The following is an 11,305-nucleotide window of genomic DNA, read 5'->3' as shown; positions in this document are numbered from 1 at the left end:
AACTGCTTTGCCATAAATCATTTCATTGAAAGAGAAAATACAGCTATTATCCTTTATTGAAAATGCAAAACCGTCTTTAGCAAGTACGGAAACAGAAATAATGTTCTAAGACAAACTGGGTACATAGTAACAGTTATTTAAAAATAAGTCAAAACCACTAGGGAGTTGGATTACATATGTTCCCTTCGAGACAATGCGACAACTGCGTGCTCCATTCCCGACTCACAAGTCCACATCACCTTTTTCGAGAGGTATGATGTTCTTTAGGCCCTGCAAATGATTACACAGATGAGAACCACAACCAGTACCAAGTACCCAAGTTCCGAAACTTGCATGGTTAATCTCAATCATATGAATATAAGATGACATACCAACAGGAACGACGCGGCCTGCTTTGATGTCCTCACGGTAGACGGGACAGTTCCTCCTCTAATGTCCAGTCTTGTGACAATGGTAGCACTCAATGTCACCGCCCGTGCTCTTTGCCTTGCCCTGTGAGCCACTAGTCTCACCGGGCCCACTCTTACCGTTTCCTGGCTTTTTAAACTTTGGCTTACCTACAGCTAGGTCGCCATGAGCCTTGCCCTTACCTTTACCCTTGTTGGAAATCGTGAGAACATCCTGCTTCATGCTCCCACTCAATATCATATCCTTCTCGGTCTGTACGAGAAGGGAGTGTAGCTCATGAGGACTCTTTTTCAAGTCATTCATGTAGTAGTTCGCCCTGAAAAGGGCAAAACCATCGTGAAGAGAATGAAGCATTCGGTCAATGACAATGCTCTCAATGATTTTGCAATCAAGAGCCTCCAGCTTCTCGACATTCTCAATCATGTGAAGAATGTGTGGGCTAACCGGTTGGCCCTTCTGGAGTTTCGCATCAAAGAAGCGACAGGTATGCTCATATGTAACGATTCTCGGTGCCTTTGGGAACTCGTTAGTGAGCGTAGTGAAAATCTTGTTTGCACCCTGAGCAATGAAGCGTCTCTGCAAATTGGTTTCCATTGCAAAGATGAGTACGTTCTTTATCGCACCCGCTTCCATAACGAAGTCACTATAAGTGAGTGACTCGTTGACTCCTGCATTGGGGCCTGGGTTTACCGGTATTGGCTCAGTTAAGTACTTGAGCTTACCGTCAGCAATGGCACCATTCCGTAGTGCCGCCTCCCAGTCCGCAAAGTTGGACCCGTCGTTTTTCAAACGTGTGAACTGATTCATCTGGTCCATGAATATTTTCAGCCAGGACTCGCGTCCAAGTGTGGCACTAGGCATTTGGATTGCGTTATTTCCAGACATTTTGTTGTAACAGTAAAATAAACGTGTTCTACACTGCGAAAAGAAGAATAAATAATAAGCATGTGCATCAATTTTAATTTAAGTCTAATGATCTAATGTCATAACGCGAAGACTCAAAACATTTATACAATTGACCTTCCTCAAGAATTATATAAATGATCCCAAAACTCAATTATCTGTAAATTGATAAGCTAACCTCTTAGCTAATTCTACCGTTAGAATTCTTGGTCGATAAATTTCTGTAAATTCTATCTTTAGTCCATCATAATCACGAGAAACTCTTCGGACTATAATGTTGAGATAAACTAAGTCAACACAAACAACTTACCCAACGTAGAAGGGGTCATATTATGCCTACCGACGAAGAAGGGATTCGTAGTTGTTTGCCCTCACAAAGACTAATTTCAATTTCCGTTTTAGAGGAAGATCCCATCAACTTTATTTTAATTCATTTTAAGTGAACTAATATCTAGCATGCGTGAATTATTAAACTAAGATGATGGCTTAATAAACATGTGACATCTGTATGTCTATGAAAACTAACATACAACCTATATGTGTCAATTTTCATGCATTTTAGTAGGTGGTTTGGTTTTAGGCGGAATATGATGCATAAACTATCATGTGAATGAAAAGAAATAGGAATGAAAAACGTAAAAGCAATAATAAATTCCTAGTGTGGCCTATCCTATCAAAATGAACATAAAATACAAGTTTGGAATCCATCCTTGGACCCGAGAAGCTTGTCTCGATGTTCCATCTTGATCCATGTAGCGGGAGTGAGCTCCAATCTCCATCTTTAGTCTTCTTCGAAAAGTACAATAAATAAATTTACATAATAAACCTATTTATTACATTCTAATTTCAAAACCCAAAACTAAAGGAAAAAAAAGGAGATTTGAGATCTCATAATTACATAAAAAATCATGTTTCCTTCATTACGAAAACATAATTTGACTAAGGCCACACTAAGTATTCCAAATTACAACCGATTGCAAAAAAAAAATACGTAAATAAATTCATTCAACGATTCATTCAACAAAAAATGCATCAACTAAAAATAAATTAAACATACATGACACAATTCCTTAATTATGTTGATTAATTTATCCAAACCACCTATTTAAATTAAATTAAGTGACAATTCCTCAATTAATCACATTAATTTCAATCTTAATTCATATTAAACTTGTAGTATGAATTTAATCCATCAATATTTTAAACTGCTTTAAAATAATTAGGTATCTATTAATTAAGAACCGCTTCACAATAATCAATTGGCCAAAATAAAAACAAAAAAAAAACAAAATCCTTTTTTTCTTTTGGTCTCGGCTGAACAAAAAAAAACAGAAAAAAAAAAAAAATTTTATAATTTCAGCACGGCTAGGCTAAAAAAAACAGAAAACAGCTTTCCTTATTTTTTTTCTTGTTGCTCACGGCCAAAAAAACAAAACCTTTTTGTTTTTCCGGCTGGAACAAAAATAAACAGCAGCATCCAATTTTTTTTTTTTATAAACGGCATTTATGAACAAAAGCATTCGGCCGAAAAAAAATTTTTTTTAAAAAAAAAAAAGCCCTATAATTTTATCTTTTGCGGCAAAAATGCCCTAAAACCAAAAATTGTAGATGAACTAATTCGTTTATAGTAGCTATTAGCACAAGATTAGCATACAAATTAATGAAACATGATTAACTTATATGCCAAAAACTATATAGCAAAACAAATTATCATCATCAATCAAAACTATTCCATTTACATTTTAATTTAATCCTAATTAAATCAAAACATCTACAAATTTATCATATTATCATCTTAACCGATTAAAACAATCAATATGAAAAATCAAAATGGAATTCAAAATGACAAAAACCGAAAACAACTCGGTTGGAAAATTTTTTTCTCTCAGCATAAAAAAAACAACAGCCGATTAAATTTTTTTTCGAAACCCTAATAATTGTTTACATACGATTTTATGAAAATCATCAAAATAAATTCGTGGCTTGGCTCTGATACCACTTGTGGGATTTATCTGTATGCATCCCTTTAATTTTAAGCACTATAACGAATTATATTGATGATGAAACTAGTCATAAAATAAATTGCATAAACAAAATTGTAAAGGATTAAGAAATAACCTTCGGTCCTAGCAAATACGGCCTAAGAACAATATCAAAGTAGATTAACTTGTTCCTAGAATCGATCTCCAAATTTCAGTAAATTAAATTAGGGTTTTATCGTTTTGTGTTTTTGATGAGAGGCAAGCAAATGGGAAAAAATAAAATTAGGTTTAGAAAATTTTACTCCTATCTCTCCCTTTAACAGTGTGTGAGAGAGATTAGGGTAGAATTTTTTCTTCTAATTTCACGGCCTATAATCCGAAATTAGGAGAGTTATTTCTCTTATTTTCGATTATTCCAAAATGTATAAAATGTGTTAAAAATATAATTTGTCATCTAGTGAGGATCGATCCCATAACCTCTTGTTTTGAGTACCCTCACTATTACCACTATGACACATTCATCTTGTTGATATTAATATAACCGATTACATTTAATTACGAATTAACAGATTAATTCGTCCAAGCTAACATTACATACATTTAATTAAATATAACTTATTATATTCAATTTACGAACCAGAGCTTCAGGTTTGAAGATGAACGAAGGGAAATCTAATATGTATGGGAATGGCATCCCTGAAAGTTTTATGGACCAGATTGAACAGGCTACTGGTATGAAAAGAGGAGCTATCCCTTTTAGATATTTGGGGGTAAATATTATTCCCAAGTGTGTAGAGCTTTCCGATGGCATAATTACTGGTCATAATTACTGGTCACGTATTTTTATCATCCCAAAGGTTATGCTAAACAAGATTGATGCTCTGTGTAGAGCTTTCCGATGGCATGGCAATGAGGCTAAGGAAAGCCTTGCACTGGTGGCTTGGAACAAGCCGTGTAAGCCTAGGAAGAATGGTGGACTGGGACTTAGACATCTCCATAGCTGGAACATTGCTGCTATTGGGAAGTATGTGTGGTGGATTGAAGCTAAAGCTGATCATCTTTGGGTTCGTTGGGTTCATGCCATTTATATAAAACAGCAGGTATGGCAATATTTTACTCCTTCTTTGTTCTCTAGCTGGGCATGGCGTAAGATCTGTTGGGTGAAAAATCTGTTGCAACCATTTTTGTTTAATGAGCAATGGAGAGCACAGAATCCTCAATACAGCATTAAGATAGGATATTCTTGGTTAGTTGATGAGGGGGTGCCTGTTGAGTGGCATCCATGGATGAGTAATAGGGTGCTTTTTGCCTAAGCATTCTTTCTTCATCTGGCTTACTGCTCAGAACAGATTACTGACTCAGGACCGTATGTTCAAAATAAAGATCATCCAGGAGAATAGGTGCCTTCTATGTGGTATTGATGAGGAAAGCATTGAGCATCTGTATTTTGAGTGTTTGTTTGGTAGGAAATGTTTGGCATTGCTGAGTAATTGGTTACAGGTGGACGTACCTTTGAATTCAGTGATCCTTTGGTGGGTGCAAAAGAAGATGAAGTCACTCCTCATAAAGCAAATTATTGGAGCTGCTATTGCAAGCATGATGTATCACATTTGGCATGCTAGGAATCAGAGCTGTGTTGATCAGTTTGTTCCTAGGCCTGAGAGAGTTTTTCTGAGTGTTAGAATGGATTTGTTAGCTAGAGCTGGAAGCAAAAATAAGATGATTAAGAGTAACTTAGCTAAAGTTTGGATTGATAATTGTTTAAGTCGTGTAATATGATGGGGGTGTAACCTGTGTATGTGTATGTTGGAAAATTGGCATTAATATATAACTTACCTTTTCCCAAAAAAAAAAAAATAGACATGTGTGCCATTAGACACTTGGTGTCGTGAGTGGTGTTGGTTCTGGGTAAACTTTGAGACGAAGTTTCTTTTTAGGAGTGAAGACGGTAATACCCAGTATTTTATAAGACATTATATATATAATAAGGCATTTTCTATATTTTATAAGATGAGTGACTTTATATTTTATAATAATTATATGGTAATAATTATAAGAATAAGAATAAAAAAAAGTTTGACGGGTTGGAGGAGTATACATGGGAGAGGAATTGGTCTTATATTTTATTAGTTTAATAATATGTGGAATCTACCTAAAAACTTCCTTAGATCTAGATGACTAGTATATATACCTACCTCACATATCACCTAGACCTTTATTACACAAAAACACAACTCACATAATAAGAGAGATAAAAGAGAGATTTAAGTTTAGATTTGAGAGAAAACTTAAGACAGAATTTTAAGACGGTTTCACCTCGCTCTAAATCCTAATTGTCTTAAGTAACTAAACCTAACATCAATTGTTTACATATTATGCTTGGCCCGTCTTTGACTCACCGTGACCCCCACTATAGCCAGCCAGGCCATGACCCAAACCGTTGACCTGACCATGGTGGTTTGACCAAGGGTTTTGCGGTGGTGGTTTGGACTATGTATGTGTATTGTTGTACCGTGTGATAGGGCAGACCGTAGGAACCAAGGACCGTGGTTAGGGGTGGTTCACAGGGCTGGGTTGTGGACACGGTGGCGGTTAAGGGTGGTGCTGCTGGTGGTATTGCCGAGGGAGTGTGTTGGGGTTTCAGTTTGTGTGTTGGTGTTAGGGTTAGGTTATGTGTTGAGGGTGTTGATTAGTGCACGAGTAACAGTGTATGGTGGGAGTGTTGGTGGTGTGTCGGGGCTGTTGGCACCGTGGTGAAAGGGAGACTAACCAGGCGGTGGTATGGGTGGTGGATGTTGGCCGTGACCCGGTTATGGTGTCAGGTTAATTAAGTAGTTTAATACCGTCTTATACTTAAACTAGTTAGTAATTATTTTGTGTTATTATTTGAATTAGGTGACGGTTTCTTTGAAGAAGCTTTTTAAGTTTGCTTGGATTGCGTAGCTCGGAATTTGAAAAAGGTAGGGTAGCTACTCAACACTTACTTGCGCGGTTCTCTTATGTGCTTAATTGTCTTTAATTGACGTAATTGGTATCGATGAATCTTTAAATGAGGAATTGTGTTGATATGCTAGTACATTGGCCTTTGGCCATGATTTTGGGTTGTTGGTAACTGTTTCATTGGTAGTTATTACCTTATTGGCATGATCGTTTATTGGATTAGTATTCTATCTTATTGCATCTGACATTGGCATCTTAATATCATTCACTAAAAGGAACTTGGCCTTGTTGGCAGTTAAGTACTTGGCACTTATTTTATCATATTGGCTAAATTGTGTAGGCATTGGTTTCTATTCTATTTTGGCAACGAGGTTACGAGATTGGTTGTGATATGGATAGGCCAGGCACGAGGATCTGGAAGAGCCGTGGACCTTTGTTTGGATAGGACAGGCATTGCAAGGTGTTTGGAGTGGGCCCTGGACCTGGTATGGCAAGCCCACTTGTGAAATGAGACGGGGAAGCCGTGATTGAGCATGTTGGCCGTGTATGTGTGCTTAGGTCGAGAGCCTTGGCACTTGGTTCCTTCTTTATTCGATTTTAATTGTATACTAATTTGTTTGCAGGTGTTAGTGTCTTTACATGTTAGTACCATTTATTTAATTTGAATCATAGGTTGACTTGTGTGTTTAATTGTGTCTTAAATCTCTGTTTCCTTCATGGGAACAGTTGATGAGCGGGTATGAGTTGCTGGTTTTTGCTTGGCTGGGACGTGTAAGCTGGAACTCGAGTCATCACTTTTTTTGTCATTAGTAGCTGAACTTTCTTCATTAGTTATCGCTTAAACTTGTCGGATTGTAATTTAAACATAATTAGCATTTTAGATTGGTTTGGCCGTTCTTAGGTCGTGTGTTGTAAGTCCAGATTGGACAAATTATTTCACTATTTACCTTTCTAATTAAAGTACCTTTAATTCGTAGTTTCTCTACTATTTACCCCAGGCAACTGAGATGGTAATACCGTCTTTTTTCTAAGATGCCTAGCCTAAGGCTCTTGGATAAGTGCGGGTGTTACAACATGCCTCTTATTTCTGCTTTCGTTGAGAGGTGGCACCCCGACACCAACAGTTTTCATATGCCATTTGGAGATATGATCATACTCCTTCACGATGTTGCACAGATCTTAGGTATCTGAGCCGATGGTAACATTTGTTAGGTGGAGAATGATGACGGAACTTTGGTGGATCCCTTTATGTATGTTTGTGGCTTCTTTAGGAGGTCAGTTGATCAGTTGAGGTTGCCCTTACAACCTACTAAGAAGGCCGCTATTTAAGAGAGTTGAGGTATTTTGGTAGAGGCGGTGTGTGGGATGGCGATGGCCGGTGGTCACGATGAGCATACACAGGGGTTCATGGCCGTGCTCTTGGAGTGGACACTTTTAATCGACAAATCAGGCGATAGGTTACGTCCTCAGTTGTTTCCCTTGATGGCCGATACCGCCATATAGCATCCTACGCTTGGGGTACCGGTACACTAGCCTACATTTTCCGACAATTGGGTGTGTCTTCACGTGCTATTGTGAAGACTATTGGTGGTTCCTTGTCATTGTTGCAAGCGTGGATCTATGAGTACTTTACTCTTTTAAGAACCAGTCCACCCTCGGTTATTCCGCCTACTGATGCGTGTCTATTATATGATATTTTACACCTCATGCTACACGCATTTCAGAGCTCAATTAGTAGTTAATTCTACTATTTTTCCTATTTCCGTCTACTTTTGTGTTTTTGTGTGATATTGCTAAAATATGAAGATTTCAGCGAAAAATGAGCCAAATTCGTCCCTAAGTGTTTAGCATAGCATTTGACATGAAGGTAAAGCTTGAGGAATGAACTTGGCGCGCGTTTCAAGGCCTAAAGATAGCGGAAGCATGGGTGCGTACAAGTTACAAGCATCTGACAAGCAAAGAAGCACTTCACGATATTGCAGCCTGTTTCAAATGGCTATATCTCGAGTTTTAGAGCCGATAATCAAGTGATTCGAATTGGAGGTGAAATCTTTTCCTCTTAGCTTTCCAACTCCATGAGAATCGCTTAATTACGATAAGTTACGAAGAAATGGCAGCTGTTTTAAGACCGGCGCGCGCTGTAGAATTCGTCAGAATGCATTGCTGTACAGCACGTTTGGTCGATCGTCTGGAAATTGGTCGACCGATCAAGTATACTAAAACACGAGATTTATTTTTAGTCAGAAGCTACTGTTACCCCGACATTTGGTCGGTAGACTGATACATGTAGTCGATAAACCACTCCACAATCTGACGAGAAACTAAAAGACGTGATTTAAGCCCATATGTAATTAGGTTTTGGGAGTGTATTATGTGACTTTGCTATATAACGTAATACTTCTCCCCTGTATTAATCATTCAGTATTTTTCATTAGATTAGATTAGCTTTGAGTTCCTATCACATTTATACATTAAACACATTCATTATTTTAGTTTGTTCAATAAAGCTCTTGTTCAGCTCTCGGATTTGCTTTCTTGCTATTCAATTCGGTATTTTCTTGCTCTTTATTTTCAGTACTGCTTTATTTCATTGTTAGTATTAGAATTGTGTAGTTAGAATCCCGAAACCCTAATCTCATTATCGTATTATTATTGCTTTAATTTCAATCATGTTTTCCTTTATGCTTTTTATCAATTTATGCGTTCTTATTAGACCCATTATGCGTAGCTAAATCACCCCTTGCTAGGATGTAGGCGAACTTAGCGTAGATGGCACTAGAATATGTTACCCTCGGATTAGGGCTTGGTCGACCGACTGGCTTATCTGGTCGGTCGACTGAGTCGGTTGGTCGGTCGAGTGGGGTAGCAGGTCGATCGACCATCTTCGTGTCTGATTTGCATCGTTTGACTTGTTAAGTGCAATATCTATCAATGAGACTTAGCGGAGACTTGTTAGATGCTTAGTTTTGACCAACCCGTACATCGAAAGATAGGGAAGGACTTAAATTAACGAATTAAGATGGCTAAATTGCTAAACTGAAAGGTAAGTGATTTAGGCATTAGGATTACTAATCAAGAACGAAAGTTAGTATTAGTAACACCTAGGGACTAATAGCATAGACCGAGATGGGCTATTAGTTGACTTGGACCGAGAGGACTTGTCATACCCATCACCCACGACTGTATTTCAAGACTTACCTAAACTTTTGTGCCATCGTAGCTATAGTGACCAGATCGTCCTAGCTCCTTTCTATTATTTGTTTACATCATCTTATTATTTTCTTGTATTTATTTGCTTATTTATTTCATTTGCATTTAGACTTAGACATAATCCAAACCCCCTCAATTTGTTACCCTTAGACTAAAATAGAACCCATGGTGCGGAATAGTTCGCACCAGCTTCTTGAAACGGACCCACGCCTCATGAAAATTCTCATCAGGAACCTGTTTGAAGCTCGTGATCTGAGCTCTAATGGAGTTGGTCTTCGAGGCAGAGAAATATTTATTATAGAATGCTAGGGCCAGCGAATTCCAATCAGTGATCCCGTTAGCAGCTCGATCCAGATCTCGGTACCATTCCCTTGCGGCATCACGAAGCGAGAATATGAACATCGTCTCCTTCACCTGGTCCTAGGTCACACCTGCTGGTGGGGGTATGGAGCAGCAGTAGTCAATTAATGTCTCCATATGTTTTGCCGCATCTTCATTTGCAACTCCCCCAAATTGGTTTCTCTCAACCAAATTAATATAAGACGGTTTTGGTTCGAATTTTCTGTCCGTCCCTGGTAATGCGAATCCCTTATAGAGATTCGCAGCTGTTGGCTTGGAGTGCCTAGCTATACTTGCTTCTTCAGCCATGTCTGGAGATGTGACGGTCTCAGCTGAGGAAGTAGAAATTGGTGACGAAGGTGGATCCTCCTCAAACAGCTCATTCTCGTAGTAACTGGACAGAGTACTCAGCCCTTCCTCTGTCGGCAATACCCTAGATGATCATCTCAGTTCACGCAAAGTCCTTTCGATCTCAGGATCTAATGGTCTCAATTCACCACCCTGTGACCTGCGCATAAGAAGAAACTACAAGTAGAATATGAGAATAGTTTAAGGAATAGATGTCCCTTAAACTAAGAGAAAGACTAAAAATAAATAAAACAACTAAAACTAGCGCTGTCTCCCCGGCAACGGCGCCAAAATTTGATGCCTGTCATTGTGTGCACCAAAAATAATATTTATAAAACCTATTAAAACTAACAGAAGCTAGTGGTAACAGGGTCGATCCGTAGGGAGGCGGGGGAGATAATAGTTGCTTTCTATTTTAGTCTAAGGGTAACAAATTGAGGGGGTTTGGACTATGTTTAAGTCTAAATGCAAATGAAATAAATAAGCAAATAAAAACAAGCAAATAATAAGATGATGTAAACAAATAATAGAAAGGAGCTAGGACGATCGGGTCACTATAGCTACGATGGCACAAAAGTTTAGGTAAGTCTCGAAATACAGTCGTGGGTGATGGGTATGACAAGTCCTCTCGGTCCAAGTCAACTAATAGCCCCTCTCGGTCTATGCTATTAGTCCCTAGGTGTTACTAATACTAACTTTCGTTTTTGATTAGTAATTCTAATGCCTAAATCACTTACCTTTCAGTCTAGCAATTTAGCCGTCTTAATTCGTTAATTTAAGTCCTTCCCTATCTTTCGATCTACGGGTTGGTCAAAACTAAGCATCTAACAAGTATTCGCTAGGTCTCATTGATAGATATTGCACTTAACGAATCAAACGATGCAAATCAGACACGAAGATGGTCGATCGACCTGCTACCCCAGTTCACCGACCAGATAAGCCAGTCGGTCGACCAAGCCCTAATCCGAGGGTAACCTATTCTAGTGCCATCTACGCTAAATTCACCTACATCCTAGCAAGGGGTGATTTAGCTACGCATAATGGGTCTAATAAGAACGCATAAATTGATAAAAAACATAAAGGAAAACATGATTGAAATTAAAGCAATAATAATACGATAATGAGATTAGGGTTTCGGGATTCTAACTACACAATTCTAATACTAACAATGAAAT

This window comes from Silene latifolia, chromosome Y (assembly GCF_048544455.1).
Source record: "Silene latifolia isolate original U9 population chromosome Y, ASM4854445v1, whole genome shotgun sequence".
Lineage (NCBI taxonomy): Eukaryota > Viridiplantae > Streptophyta > Magnoliopsida > Caryophyllales > Caryophyllaceae > Silene > Silene latifolia.
The sequence above is the reverse complement of the archived record's forward strand: the minus strand, read 5'-3'. Positions refer to the sequence as shown.